Source organism: Eptesicus fuscus, chromosome 7 (genome assembly GCF_027574615.1).
Source record: "Eptesicus fuscus isolate TK198812 chromosome 7, DD_ASM_mEF_20220401, whole genome shotgun sequence".
Lineage (NCBI taxonomy): Eukaryota > Metazoa > Chordata > Mammalia > Chiroptera > Vespertilionidae > Eptesicus > Eptesicus fuscus.
In genome coordinates, this window is record NC_072479.1 from 19384584 (window position 1) to 19400423 (window position 15840).

Genomic DNA, 15840 nt, shown 5'->3' on the forward strand with positions numbered 1-15840 from the left:
CTCCAGGCCACGCCACCTCGAGGCCCCGCTTGACTGGCATGCACCCTGGCATGCTCGTGCTCACCCTTCACCTCTCTGGTAAGGACACTCAGGCATTAGCCTGTGCCCTTTGGCCCTCCCCACCCTTCTTGGAGTGGGCGTGTCCTGCCTGGTCTGGAGGCCCGGGACACACAGGAAGTAGAATTCCTTTTATCTGCAGCTGGGCTCCTCCTTCCTCCCTTCCTGGCAGCCCCACCAGAAGCCATGTGGAAGTTGGCTCTCTAAATGACTCTCTCAGACTGGAAGAGACTCGAAAGGTCATCCTGATCCCCTACCCAGAGAGAAGACGTAGACCCCAATGACCATGGCCTCTGAGGGCAGAGGAGGACAAGCTGCCGCCCGGAGAGGCCTGAGTCCCCTCCCATTTGCATTCCCTTCCTCTCTTCCCCTGGCAGGGATGCTGCCACGCCTCCCTCTCTCAGGGCACCAGTCCTCTGGCTCCCCTTGAAGAGGGTAGAGGAAGGTCACAGCATGGCTCCGGGCAGCAATGGCCTGCATTTCTAGTGCCCCTCACAACTCCCTTGTCAAGACTGAGCCAGCATGCCTCCAGTTCCTTCATCCAGCCAACACTTATGAGCACCTACTGTGTGCTAGGCCCCTCCCCCACCTTTAAGACGAAGTTTGCTCACAGCAGCAGGCCTGTGTTTACCATCAGCTCAGGAAAGAGATGCAGCCCCCGGGTGGGGGTGGGGGTAGAGGTGGGGGTGGGGGTGCGGGGGTGTGTGCTCCTGCCCGCCGATCATGGCAGAACACACATGTGCAGCCTCCCCTCCTTCCTCCTCCGCCCCAGTTAACCAGGGAGAATAGGGCTGTGCCCCACTCAGGTGTGAGCAGAACATTTTGGGAACGTCCAGAGCCTTGGGAAAGGGAGCATCTGCCTGCAAAAGTCTCCTGCGATTGCAGCAGGAGGAGGAGGCACAATTATGTTGGCTTGAGCCGGGTTCAGAGCGGACACTGCAAATAGAGAAAATGGGGTGGTGTCTTCTCAGGGAGAGAAGCCTGTCACTCAACAGGTGAGAGGGGAGAGTTGGCTGCACTCTGGCCGGCCCCAGTGTGGGCCCCTAGTAGGGAGGGTGGTGCGGGCAAGTGGAACCCCCTCCCCACCCTGTGTCCTGGGAACATGAACCTGCCTGCCAGCACTGGAGGCAGAGGCAGAGAAGTGAGAACTAGGGGTCAGCCTCTCCAAGGAGCCCCGGCTCTATGGGCCTGGGGCCTTCGCCTCGCAGAGCCTCACCCTAAGGGAGAGGTCATCTCAGAGCTACTGAGTGGAAAGAGCGGGCCGGACACAGGCCTCCTTATGGCACCTGCGTCCTGCGCTTGCACAGCTCTTCCGGCAGATGCCAGCTGCTCGGGCCAGGGACGCGCCTCTGGCTGCTCCCGGTGTGTCTAGCACCGGCGTGCAGAGCCGGGTTAGTTCCTGTTGCCTGGGATCAAAAGGACTGAGGGGCTGAAGAGGAAAGGAAACAGGGAAGACCTAGGGTCTGTCCCATAGAAACGTACGTTAGTCCTTACGAAAACCTTTGACAAGAAACAGACTTTCCTTAATATATTTTGGCCTGCAGTCTTGTTTTCGTTCTTTCTCTGACTTTTTCACTCAGGCCCGAGTGGAGCAGGATAATTCACCTCCCAGAGAGCTGGGTGGGGGGCAGCGGAGGTCACTGCCTCCCATTATATAGAGGAGGAAACAGAGGTACCTGCACCGGCGGTGTCCCCCGGGAATTAGGATACGGATGGAGGTGCAGCTCCCACTTCCCAGCCTCCGGTGATGAAACCCAGTAGCTCCCAGCTCTGCCCAGACTGCCTGGAGGCAGAGGGCCTGTGCGTGGTCAGCCTGGGCAGGCACTCCCTTGCCCAGCCTTCCTCCTTGTCTGTATGATGGGGAGTATGCCAGGCACCTTTGTACGTAGACTTGTTCTGAGCATTAAATGAGGTGTGTCTGATAGTCAGGGAAGTTCTTTACACTGTTTATCTGCCCTGCCGGAGTCTGCTCCTTCTCCAGAGCCCTGGTCGCCTCGTACATGGTGGTCCCATGAGGAAAGTGGCAGGAACTTCGAGTCGAGGCACCTGTGTTTGAATCCCAGCCAGGTCACAGGCCAGCCGTGTGACTTTGGGCAAGCCAGCCACTCTGACCCTCAGTCCCCTCATCTGCAAACTCGGAATAATAGTGCCCACCTCTCCAACGTGCCTCGAGGATCAACTGAGATGAGGCATATTTACAGACACCCAGGACAGCCCGGCCCTGACCAGCCTTCGCCCCCAACACGCCCATGAGCACGCACGAGATCTTTCTCCTCTCTCAACTCAGACCTGCTTCTACTCAGCAGCAGTTTCCCGGTTTGGAACATCTGCTTCCTTCACTTTCCTTTGGAAAGTGGGGTGCAGGAAGCAGAGCTAAGCCTGTCTCCCCAAAAGGTGACATTGCGTGGGATCAGGATGAAGAGGGGCTCACAGCCCTTCGTTTGGGGATGCCCACTGCAGAAGCAGCGCAGGACGGGAGGCTGACTCCAGTTTCACCCCGGCACCCAGGGTGAGGCCTCAGGACTTGAGTTTATGCCTTTCTCGGCCCCTGAAGTGCCCTCTGAGATAGTGTCTTGGCAGAGCCAGTTAGCATTCTGTTCAGCAGGGAGGCCAAGGTGCCTTTGGAGCCTGGGCACAGAGCTGACTGGCATTGGCTGAGTCCACAAGATGCACCTGCCCTCTAGTGGCAAGACACGGAAAGGCATGGCAGCCCCGGGCTAAACTCGCCTGCTGAGGATGCTGGCAGCCTTGAGTTTCTGAGGAGCTGTGTGGGGGGTCACCTGGCGATTAAGCAGCACCACTCAGCACAAACCTAAACTAGGCCAACATGTGAAGGCCATTCCCTGAACACACTCCAAGCCCCAGATTTGGGATCTCACTCACCCATTCATTCATTCATTCCAAAAATATGGAGTGTCTGTCTGTATGAGGGGGTCGGGGGTAGGAGGGGATGGTTCTGGGCAGTGGGGACACAGCAATGATCAAGACAGACAAGTCCACCCACTCCCGGAGATTTCATTCCAGGGAGTGTGGTGTCTGTTGGGCAAAGATGGAGGTTTTCTCAACCTCCGCTTGCCTCAGAGTCAAGAAATCAGCAGGCACCCACCAGGCACCTCATTCCTGCTGGAATCTCTCCTACCTGTTTTTTTAATGGTCCCAGAAGTTAAATGACACAATTTAACAGAAGGAGCACTGGACAGCTGAACTGGGTCTGAATCCGGGTTCCTCCACTTACTAGCCCTGTGACCTGGGCTCATCATTTGAACTCCCAGCCTAGACTGTTACCCTCCAGCAGCAGCCAGGGCTCACGAACGGTGGTGGACGAGGGCACGTGGTCCCCTGGGCTGTCCAACACAATGTGGGCACAGTCACACCCTCCTGACCTGCGGCCACGGACGCCGAAGTGCCTTTCACCTGGCATTTGGAGGAGCAATCAGCCTCTTTTTGCTTTATCATTTTAAAAAGCTCATAAAAATTAATTTGATGCAATTTATTCTGCTTCATTGTGTGCCAGGGTCTCAACTAGCTGTTGCTTTGTAAGAAACCACCCCAAAACTTAGTGACTCAAAACAACAATGTCTTATATTTCTCGTGATCTCTGTGGGTTGACTGGGCTCTACTGGGCAGCTTTTCTGTTTTACATGTTTCTGCTGGGGCTAAGTGGCATACAACGTGGCCTCCTCACGCACATATCCGGCACCTCGGCTGGAATGGCTGAGCCAGCCGAGGGTGGGGGTTGGGGGTGACCAGGCATCTCTCCATGGTGAGTCCAGCAGGATAAGCAAGGTGCCTGGGCCTCTTCTGTGGGGGCTCAGGGCTCTGAGAGCTCCAAGAGGCTGAGCACGATGAGCAAGTGCTGGTCAAAACTCTGCCTCACATTTGCCAAAGGAAGTCACATGACCAAGCCCAGTGACAGTGTGGGCGGGAACCAGATGTGAATTCTGAGAGGCATGTCCACTGGGGACCATCAGTGTAACTGTCTCCGGCAGCCAGTCATGGTGCGGATGTGAGGAGCCCTTCCGTAAGCGGTGGCTGTGTCCCCTGGGGGGGGTGGGGGGGGGCGTTGGGAGTCAGGATGCATTTGCTGTTGCCGTCCTACGATGGAATGACTTCTACTTGGGACATTCTAATGCTCCATAGTCTGGTGTGGCAGGGAAGAACAACACGAGGTCTGGGGAGCCTTTCTCGGTCTTGAGTACAGGTTTTAAGAGCTGGACAAACCGCCCTTCCCACCTGCTTGAGGGGTGACACCCCCTCCACAGGCCACTGCTTCCTGTTTCTGAGTTGGAGCCGTTCCAGCAGAGAGGCTGTCTGCACACCAAAGGGACGCCATAAAACCCCTCGCTTATTCTTCCTTTCCTATTTGTCATCAGTGAGAGAATGGAGGCACTGCAGGAGTAACACACAATGGCACTGGGTTTTTGTCACTGGGCTCTAGACACAAACTGTGCCCATGAAATTATTTCCAGCTGTCAAGTCTGAGCTGTTTCTTCTATCTTTATTTCTGATGTAGAGGTTTGGGCTAGTCCTCCGGTCGTTAAACTGCTTGTCTCATTGTACTTATTGATGTATGTATGTATGTATGTATGTATGTATGTATGTATTCTCTTTGATGCTCATTCCCATGTCCCACCCCGCAGGCAAATGTTTTAACGTGTTAATGTATGTCCTTTTATGTGTGTGCATCCTTCCAAGCTGTGCATTACCCTTGGGTGCATACAAGTTTAACTTACATTATAAATCTAGTTCTGCCTTTTACTCTTCCCCTTGGTACTGTGGCTTTGAGGTCCCTCCATGTCACTCCATGTTCTCCTAATTTGTTGTTTCCTGGGGTGCACTCACCCAGTGCCCAGCCGCTCTTCCAGGGGTAGACTCCCCAGTCACCCAGGCTCCCACCCACAAATGGGAACAAGGTCAGCCAGCCTGTGAGCGTTTGTCTGGGCATAATCACAGGCCCAGGTGTGTGTCTAACCAAGGTGACGAGGCAGTACAGCGTGCTTTCCCCACGGGATGCCCGGACCCTCCTCCCGGCAGCCCTGCCACGGGGAAGACCCTGTCCTCCCACCCAGCCTGGCATTGGTCAAAGTAAGGAAATGCGGATACAGCCCCTGCTCACAAGGATCCTGTGACGTTATTCCTCCCGCAGCCCTGACACGGGCCCTTGTGGACTGGGTTTGCTGACTTTGCCCCAGCCAGGCAGCCCGTGCCCCGTCCACCTGCCCCTCTCAGATCTGTGTCAAGGCAAATGCACCACAGCACCTGGGAGCTGAGTTACTCAAAGAGAGGAGCTCCAAGGTGAGCGGTCTTCCCCCAGCGTCACCCAGCACGTCGCCAGACGGGCCGGGGTGCTCGACACAACAGGCCCTAGAGCTCAGTCATCGGCAACAAGGGGGTCGTTTTAGCCGTGACAGTGACTCCGCCTAGCTGGCTGGTATGGAGTAAACAATGCCACTAAGATGAAATGAAACAGACTGAAGTCAGGAGATCCTGGCGACCTAGGCCAGGTCACATGGTCCAGACACTTCTTCACAGGAAAAGACACTGAGGCCCAGAGATAGAACTCCCCAAGGCCACTGGGTGATTGAGAGGCAACGCTGAAGCCAGAACCCAAGGGTCCCATCACTAGGCCTGACCTCCCTCCCTGACCTTCCACTGCCCTAGTTCCTTTACCACTGCAGGGACCCCCAATCCAAGCACACCCCCAGTGTTATTCCATGAGGCTGAACTCCTTCCTTCCCAGCTCGGGCTTGAGAAAGACTCAGAAATACTAAACTGTCTTTATTGGTGGCTTTCCTTCCCTCTCCAGTCCAGTACAGTGAATAGTAAAATAAAACAAGAATAAGTACAATAAAGAGGGAGAAGAGGATAACAGAACTGTTTTCAATTGTGAAAAGTCAGTAATGGAGTGAGGGCATCATGTCCCTTAAGAATGCTAGGCCAGCACTGTTTCCCCACCCCCGATGGAGGACAGAAGCAGAGGGAAACCCAGGGGATGCCGTGAAGCAATATGACCAACTACTTAGATAATTCATCTAAACTACACACATAGCTCTGTGTTACCGTGTTCACAAGAGTCACCAAAGTGGGTTTCATTCCTTTGTAAATATCTCTCCCTTATAGCTCAGAGCAACAGTCCTAATAGCCTCTTTATTCTTTTACCTGACAAATAATAGTAATAGTAGTGATTACAGAAATACTCAAATAACAATTATATTATCTTTATATATAAAACCCTAATATGCAAATAGACCAAATAGAAAAACTAAAAAACCAAACAACTGAACAACCAGTCGCTATGACATGTGCTGATGACCAGGGGGCACATGCGGAACATGGTGGGCGTTGGCCGAGGCGGGATGGTGGAGCAGTGAGTGGGGGGCACCAGACTAAGGCGGGGCGCCAGTCACTGTTATTGGGGTGAGCCTCTGGTGGTTATGGAAAATTCTTTGCTCCCACATGCCACGGTCCCACTCAGCACTGGCACCTGCTGCCAGCGCCAGAGCCACCACTCGCACCTGCTGCCAGCACCCGGCACTGGCCCCGATCGCTCAGCGCCATCAGCGGGTGTGAGCAGCAGCTGCCGGCCCAGATCGCCCCTCAGGGCTTCTCCACCACCCCCTGCTCCTGAGAGGCCATCAGGGCCAGCAGCAGCCTCTGGCACCCGCTGCTGGCGATGGCCCCGCTTGCACCTGCAGCCGGTGCTGGAGCCATCACTCGCATCCACTGCCGGAGCTGGCCCCATTCACACCCACAACCAGCACTGGAGCTGCCCACCATTCATACCTGCTGCCCGCACCTGGTACAGGCCCCGATTGCCCCGAGGGCTTCTCCACCTCCCCCTGCTCCTGAGGGACAATCGGGGCAGCAGCCGTCACTCACACCTGCTGCTGGCATGGGTCCCAATCGCTCTGTGCCATCAGCGGGTGTGAGTGGGGCCGGTGCCATCAGCGCATGGGAGTGGGGACAGCAGGAGCAGGGCTGCAGGCAGGCAGGGGACCGCGGCAGGAGGGTCCGGGCAGAGGTGCAGGGAATGGGCTGAGACCCACCCCTGTGCCCACTGCAGCCTCAAGATGCACGAGTTCGTGCACTGGGCCCTAGTCTGTAAATAAAATGCAAACATTGTCAAAGGTGGGCAAAGTAAAACATGCTTGAGAAAAAGATTAATTCTGAGAAAGCACTTAATCACATAGGAGGGCAGGGTTTGCAGATGAGGGAGGGAGATCTGGTAATAAGTGAATGTCTGCTTGGACGAATTTGAGGTTCTGCTCCTGGGGAAGGCCTGCCGCTCTGCATTGCAACACCCTGGAATGTGCTAGAACCCGCCTTTGTGAATCAGAACAGGCCGGGGGAGAAGAGCCCTTCTGCATTTTGAGCTAATTTGATTACCCACCCAATGGGAGACATGTTAGAGGGATTGGGTGCTTCTTTTTCACTGTAACTCACACCAAGCACTGGTGTTGTGAACGGAGAGCCCAGGGCCCTTGGGAGGGAGCAGGACATAGACAAGGTGGAGTCTGTCCGGCCCCCTTCCTGGGGGCACTTCTAAGTCGGGCACTTGGCAGCCCACACCCTACCCCAAGCCTTGGGTTCCAGGAATATTTCTTAAGTTTTGAATTCATTAAATTCACCCCTTTGAAATGTACGATTCAGTGGTGCTTAGTATATTCATAGAGCTATGTGACCATCATTACTATCTAATTCCGGAACATTTTCATCACTCCCCAAAGAGACCTCATGCCTATTAGCAGTTACTCCCGATTTCCTCTCTTCTTCTGCTCCCCAAGCCCTGGCAACCACTCGTCTACTTCCTGTCTCTCTAGATCGGCCCATTCTGGAAATTTCATATACCTGGACTCACACACATTTCTGTGACTGCCTTTTTCACCTGACATAAGTTTTTCAGGGTTTACCCATGTTGAAGGCTGAATCGGTACTTTATTTTTATGGCTGAATAATATGTCATTGTAAGGATATGGCACATTCTATTTATTTATCAGTTGATGCACTCAGGGAGGCTTTTGCTACTAATCTGAGCTGCACTTGAAAACTATAGACAATGAATAACGTTTGCCATTTCCTGATCAGATGGCTAATACGACAAAATTAGCATTTTAGGGAGATTGCTGTGCCGGGCCTGTGAGCATCAGCTGTGTAGTGAGACAGAGGCGGGGGCTGATGAATTGGAGCTTCCTCCTGCTAAAGAGGAGCGGAAGGTCAAGGGCACCTGGGGGATCTGTGCAAGGAGCAAGCCTGACTCTCTCTGTCCCAACTCCAACCAGAAAGCCAGAAAGCCACCGGCTTAAAAGAGCAGCTCCTTCTGGAGGGGAGAGACCCCTGGTGGTTTCAACCTGGTCTCGTATTTCTCCTGGAAACACCATTGAAAATCAGCCTCCTGCGCTCCTTCCCGGAATGGGCATAACTGATAATTGCCTCTTGCACAATTATCTGCCAAAAATGAAGGATTTAGTTATCCTTGTTAGTGACAGCCCCAACGTGCAAAGACCCATTACTGCATCGGCAAGGCTGGCGGGAGTGCCTGCCAAGGCTGTGAGTGATTCTTACAGTGAGCGCTCTCGGCTCAGCTGGGTGGGGAGGGGAAGGCTGCCCCAGGACAGTGGGGTACAGCCCATCCCCTGCACACACCCCATGGTGTGTCAGAGCTGGGAGGGTCTAGAGGCAATGCAAGTGGGAAATGAGGCCAGGCCTCAGTCAGACCTCAGCTCTCAGTTTGCCAGTCATTGCCATGTTTGGGAAAGCAGAGGCCCTCTCCTATTCCAATAAAACCTGTGTGAGAATCGGGGGCGGAGGAGATGGGGCCTTCTCTGGCTCAAATGGGGCCAGGGACCTGGCCATTTCCCGGGGCCTCTCCTTCCCACACAGAGATGGCTGAGCCCCTCTGCTCTGGGTCCCGAGGGTCTGAAAAGAAAACCCCTGGCCCCGCCTAGGTGAATGGCGGACAGCAGGGAGGAGGGGCAGGAGGGAGGAAGGCAGGCTGCCTTGCATTGCTATTTGCACAAAGCTACTGTGAGACCCAACAGGAAAATTATACAGGGTGGGGTAGAATTGGGTTTACAGTTGCTCATATAGAAAATAATCCAATAACTAATAAATAACAATATAAGAATTAACCCTGTGTTTTGCATACTCACAACTGTAGCCCCTACTTTTGCCCCTCCCTGCATTCCTTTTCTTGCTGGGGAAGCAACACTTTGATTCGTTTCCACCCCAATGAGACGAACCCTGGTACAGCCAGAGGCTGAAGGGACAGTCAGCGCTTGGGCTCTGGAGCCAGACTGCCCGGGATTGAAGCATGGCCCTGCTACTGAGGAACTGCGTGATGTTGGAAGGGTTACTTAACCTCTCTGTGCCTCGGTTTCCTCATCTGTAAAAGGGGGTGTTGACAGTACCCACCTCGTGGGGTTGTGGGGATTCCGTCTGTTAGAGGGTCCGTGGTTCGGCACGTGGTGCTGACGCGGCAAGGCCAGCTGTTGTTCTGTTATAGTATGTAGTACGTGTGCCATTCGGGCAGTGCCGGGTTCGCCCACGGGACTTCCAGCCTCGCCCTCAGGTCGGCATCCCGCCTCACCTCACAGGCCCAGAAGTGGCGTAGCTCTCGGCTGAGGGCAGCCAGGGCTCTGTGAACATGGCGGGTCACTGAGGAAGAGGTTAGGTTTTTATGCCTTTCCTTGTTTTGCTTGGGGCAGAAGGAACCGGTAGTGGCATCCCGTCGCCATCTCATTTTAGAGTTGCAGGACACTGAGAGACAAGCTTTGACCGCATCCCTATGATCCAAAACCCAAGGGGCATTTAACGAGGGGGAGCATCGCGGGTGATCAGCGGACTCCTCCCTCACAGCAGATATGAGGAAGAACACAAGGCTGTGGTGTGTCTTGCCTAAAATTCATTCTGTTCATCCCACCTGCTTCCCACGCTGGCCTCTCGAGGTCTCAGGACCCCTCAGGGGATTGGCCAAGGTGCTCCCATAACAAGTTAAGCCTCTCGGCAGGTCAGGGGCTGTGCTGTGCAGGCACGGGTGACAGCCAGCAGAGTGCCCGACACAACCTCTATCCCCAATCTTACTCCTTCCTGATGTCACCCAGGGCTCCAGCAGCCCGAGAAAGGCCCCCACGCGGGGTCATTTCCCACAGGCCTTTACCATGCACTCTGGACGACCAAGCGCACAGGCTGACCTCTGAGGTTCAGACGAGCCTGTGCATGTGGAGGGGAGGGAGGGCGAGTGGGAGACTCTGAGGAGGAGGGGGCTTGCATTAAACAAGGAAGGTGGAGGGTGGCAGAGGGAGTGTGGCCGCACCAGGAGGGTGGGCACACCAGACTGACGGCAGCCAACGTTTTGACTTGATTTCTAGGAAATGGCAGGTGATGGATGTGGGTGGCCACGGGGCTTGTTTTCTAGCCGGGACCCATCCAGGAAACTTTCCTGGATAGGCAAAGGGCAGGGGCCCCTGAGGGTCTGTGGCAGCTCCTGCAAGCGTAGGCGTGTGACCAGGTGTGTGTGGCCAGCGTGTCACTAAGCCACTTCCTCATGGCGGGATACGCTCACTCTTTCTAGTTCCTCAAGCCTCCCAGATCCCCTTGGCTGTGAGCACAGAGAACCCAGGGCGCGCACAGGCGTGGATTTTCACAGGCCTTCACAAGACCACCAGGTACTGTCTTGTCAGAGCGGAGACTGAGGCACTGCATTCCACAGAGCCGGTTCTGGAAGCTTCCCTGGGATCTCTGTGGAGTGAGCCTTGGGGTAGGGCTGCCGGGCCTTTCAGTCAGCGATCTGGCTTATAAACCTGGTTCTCTCCCTGTTTCACTAACGCGAGAAAGGGTGTGCCTGAGGTCACTTGGACAAACAGCCAGTGTCATTGCTTCTCGTTGGGCACAGGTGGATGGAGGCAGGTGGGATTCCCCCTCCCCGTGCTCTGTTGGTGAGCAGAGGGCTAGGGAGTGAGAGGACCCAGCAGGCTCCAAGGATATGCTTATCCTTAGCCATGTGGGGAGGGGCACAGAGGGAGGAAGACTTGAACCTGAGAGGAGAGCAGTGGCCTGCCCTGGTGGAGGCATGAGGTGTGGTGCCCCCAGGCATACCTGCTTCTCCGAGAGGGCCGCCTTTGCTGAGGATGACGAGTGGGGGGCACAGGTCAGAGGATGCTAAGGGGGGGGTGCAGTCTGCCTCCCTGTGGGCACTGACCATCCCTGACTTTCTACCCACACTCTCTGGAGCCGCCACCGTTATCCTTTGCCCTCTGCGTTTTCTCCACCCACCGGGGCTGCCTCTGTGCCCTCCCTCCCCGGGGCTGTGAGGTTGGCAGGGTGCCCGCAGCCGTGGATGGCAGCCCCAGGTCCAGGTTCCCAGTGTGTAAATGTGAGCATGTGTAAGTGTGTGTGCAGGGCTGGGGCTGGGGGTCATCCAAGGATCAGAGCACAGGAGTAGAAAGCTTTGAGAGGGCAGGGTCGCCTGGAGTCACCCAACACCCTGGAGCCCAGAGGACCTGGCGCTGGGATGCACCACCAGCCGCAACACACCCAGCAGCCAGAGCAGAAGGAGCGCCGGAGGAGCAGGGGGTAAGTTCCGCTCTGGGGGACTGGGTGTGGCGGGGCTCAGTGAGAGGTGGGGAAGCCAGGGCCCCAGAGAGCCAGGGAGAGGGAACCAGGAGCTCTGTGCTCCCTGCACGCCCCTCCCTGATGCACAATATCCACTGCCCTGGGCCCTGCATGGGGGGTGGAGGGGGGAGGGGCAATGAACAATATCCACATCCTGGGCCCTGCAATTGGGGGCACTGCAGAGGCTGGAGAGCCCACGTGGAACAGCAGCAGGAGTGAGGACGGAGCAGAGTCATGGCCAGTGGAGTCTCCCCAAAGGTGCCCAGCAGGCGGTCATCCAGGGTCCAAAGGCAGGGGCAGTGGGAGGCCCGAAGCGGGTGGTCATGGGCGGGGGGACTGGAGACCCTCAGCTGGCCAGGTTGGGAGACGGGAGAGAGTAGGCGGTTTGGGATGAGGCAGGAGCCCTGCTTTTACTTATGGTGCCCACAGGGCCAGTATCAACCTGGCAAAGCTCTGCAACGAGCACTCCTGGGCCTCAGAAAATGCGGGAGCTGTTGTGGTCTGACTGACGGGAGCTCTTGCTTGCCTATGTGGCCTCGTGGCCGTCATTCTGGGGAACAGAGCTGGAGCTGCCGGGGCGGGCTGGGGGCAGGGCATGGTGACCAGCCCCACTGACTGCTCTTGCCCTTTGCTCTTCTAGACCCGAGGACCGATTCCTGGTTCCTGGTACACTCGTCCCTCCCTGCCACCCTCCTCCTCGTCTTCCGTCTTCTCCTGATGGTGCAGGCCCTCACACCACGTCCCAGTGGGAGCCTCTGAGGCCGGCAGGATCCCTCGCCGCCTACGACCGCGGCCTGGTGGTTCTCTCAGGGGACATAGTCTATGAGGCAAGGCTGGTGGGCACCCTGCAGAGTTTGAGGGTCTCTTTCTTTTTGGGGTGCCCAAGGGATAAATAAAACTATGACCCTGCTCTGCAGAAAGCCTTGATGGGGACACATGCAGGAGCCCCGCTGTCTCCCGGCAGAGAATCCCTGTTACTAACTCCCACTTCCTTTTCTTTAAATGGAGAAGTGCAGGCCAGTGACCAGCAAGATCAGAATTCATCAGCCCCCTCACACCTAAAAGAAACGCCCCACCTCCTGTTTCTTCCGGGGCTCTGGTAACCTCTGTCCCGTAGCCAGTGTTCCCCCCACACGCCTTGCTCTCCGCAAATTGTCCTTGAGCACGTGAGCACGTGAGTGCGGGCAGCGCTTTGGAGGCGCAGAACCACCCACCGCTGGACAAGGCGCGCCTGCTCTCCGGGGGCCCGGGCCTAGGAGGGGAGGCAGGTGAGGGAACGGGCAATTACACGGCAGTGTGGGCAGGACGATGAAGTGTGCTCCAGGGACACGCAGGAGGGCAGCGTGCCAGGCTGCGGGCCCAGGATTGCAGTGCTGGTGCCGGGAAAAGCTTTTCAGAGAAAGTGCTCATCTCACGGACGTTTTGGAGTATATATATATATATTTTTTTTTTAATGGTGAGGCACTGCTCTCAGCTTGTTATGAGCATCTACTCCCCTAACCCTCACAGCAGCACTGTCAGGAGGCGCCGAGGGGGTAAGCAACTTAGCAGCTGGCCAGGTGCCCTGGGCTCGCACTCTTGCCTGCATTCCCTCCTGCCTCCGTGCCAGCAGGGAGGAGGCGAGGGGTCCGGCCTGACCATGCACGTCTTTCCTCTTCTCTCCCTCATGGGCTGGACTGCCTTCCTGCCTATAAGTCACCCTCAGTCCACCCTCCACAGCTGACAGACCCCTCCTCCCAAAAGCGATCGGCCTCTGCCTGTGGGCCCCCTGGCAGCTTCCTGGCCGGCAGGGGCTAAGGTGAGCGCCTCTGATGGGCCTGTGAGGCCTTCCGCAGTCCTTCTGGGCTCAGCTGTCTTTGCCAGCCTGGCCTCCCTCCACTCCCCAGCAGCCCTGCTCACCTGCCTCACAGCCGAGCTGCTCGGGCCCTGGGCCTTGGCAAATGACTATTTTCTGCCACACCTGCTCTTCTCCCCTGGTGCTCTGACAAATGCATGCAGACTCAGGCCTTCGTCGCCTCTCATGAAACTTCCCTGACTCTCAAGTCCAGGTTATTTCTTTCCTTCTTGGGTTTGTTTTTGCCTCTACTCTCCGGGGTGGACTGGGCGTGCTCCACCAACTGGTGAGCACTGACTGTATCTCCCAGCTCCATCTCCCAACTTCAGTAACTTCCCCTCAGTAGCTTGAAATCAGCCACAGAGGGAGGATTTGCACCATAGGAATTAGCAAACAATACAAATCGGCCCCTGTCCCACCCTGAGAGCCTGTTCAGCAACAACCAGCACTCCCCCTGTCTTATGATTTGCAGATTTGTCTGCCTGCCCCCCAAACTACAAGTGCTTCGAAGGCAGGGCCGTGTCTTACTTACATTTTTAAAGATAAGCCCAGCATATGTGTGGTACCATGTGGTAGGTACTTTTGAGACATGCCTTTAGAGTACTTGTCACTTAATTCTGGCGACAAACTGCTGCCACCATAATGCTCTGAAAATCTGCCTGTGCCTAGGTCAGCTTGCTCAGAAGTCCTTTGTAGCTCCCTTTGCCTACAGGACTGGGATGTAGAGTCCCTGGAGGTAAGGACTTTTGTCTGTTTTGCTTTATTGAGGTGGCTTGTGCTCAGAATAGCATCTAGCATGAGTGCTTAGTAACCCTTTGACTCATCATTGTCAAATGAATGAATAAGTGATAAAATTCAAGCTCCTTAAGATAGCCTTCAAGACCCCTTGTTACTGATTCTTCTCTCTCTTCTGTGGCTGCCCCTCCCCTAGGAGGAGGTCTGATTACAGGCCCACTGTTCCCTCGCTGGCCCCTGGTGAGTTGTGGGGGAGGGGGGAGGGCGGGGAGGTCCAGGCACTATGCACTCTTCTCCTGGCAGGAGGCTTCCTCCCCTCTCCTTCGTTTGCCCAAGGCCTCCTCATTCTCTAGTCCGATACCAACTTCTGGCACTCCTGTTTCCTACTGCTCTTCTAGCCCCAACCTTAAAGGGGAGGTATGTTTCCCACACCCTCAGTGAGGCTGTAAGCTCCCTGGGGGCAGGGCTGATGTGTGTACAGCTCTGTGTCCCCTCCAGTACTTCAACACCCAGCGTAGAGCCTTGCGCACAGCAGGTACCTAGTGTGAGTTTGCAGCCCAGATTATCCCACATTAAAAGAGAGTTGGAGCCCAGCAAGATGTATGCAAGTCCCAGCCTCTGATCTGGCTGCTCCATGGAGTTGATCTGATGAGCAATCACTCACCAAGTATCAGTGAGGCGGAGGAGGGATGGTGGTGTCCAGAACAGGAGTGGGGGAGGTACTAGCCCACCAGCCCTGACCATTCAGGTCTCACCGCACCGGGAGCAGGCTTATGACCTGGTCTTTTCCTTTCCTCTTCCTCCCAGTTTGTGGCCACCTTGCTCCTGGCTAACTAAAGCTGCTTCTGCCAGCCGGTGGGCTGCACTTGGCCTGAGAGTATGACTGCAAGTGGGAGTGAACCAACTGGGTCAGCGAAGGCTCAGAAGACCTCAGCTTGAATCTCAGCTCCACCAGTTACAGCTGTGTGACCATGAGTCGCCTATTTACATGTTATGGCCTCAGTGTTTTTACCTATAAAGTGGGGGATAATAATACCTACTTTGTAAAAGGAAATAATTGAAGGAAGATTGAATTAGATAATGTATGAGAGTGTTTAGTCCTGGGCCTGGCACACACTGAGTACTGGCTAAGCGGTAGATATTTCATTATTTTTAGCTGTTCTCTGTTTGAAATGGAAGTAGAACAAAACGTTTCCTGGAAGAAAAAAAAAAGAAGAAAAAAAAAAATCTAGCTGAGGCTTGAAAAGTTACCAGGTAGTGATTTGGAGGTTGAATCAGGGATGCTGAGCAATGAGCTAAAGTCTGGTCCACGGACCAGCAGCATCAGCATCACCTGGGGCTTGTTGAAATGCAGAATCTCATGTCCCAGCCCAGCACTCTGATTAAGAATGTGCTTTTCAACAAACAAAATCCCAGGTGATCCTTGTACTCCTTAGATGACACATTTGGAGAGGCCTTATGTTATCACTCCCAGTCCCATCTCCCTCTTTCCTGTGCTAACAGGTGTCTTCCTGCGGACAGGTGGGCACTGTGGGAGCAGGGAGCACAGAGGAACAGTGAGGATTGCGGCTGAAGCCAGGAGGAAGCTGTGCCCCCAGCTGGAT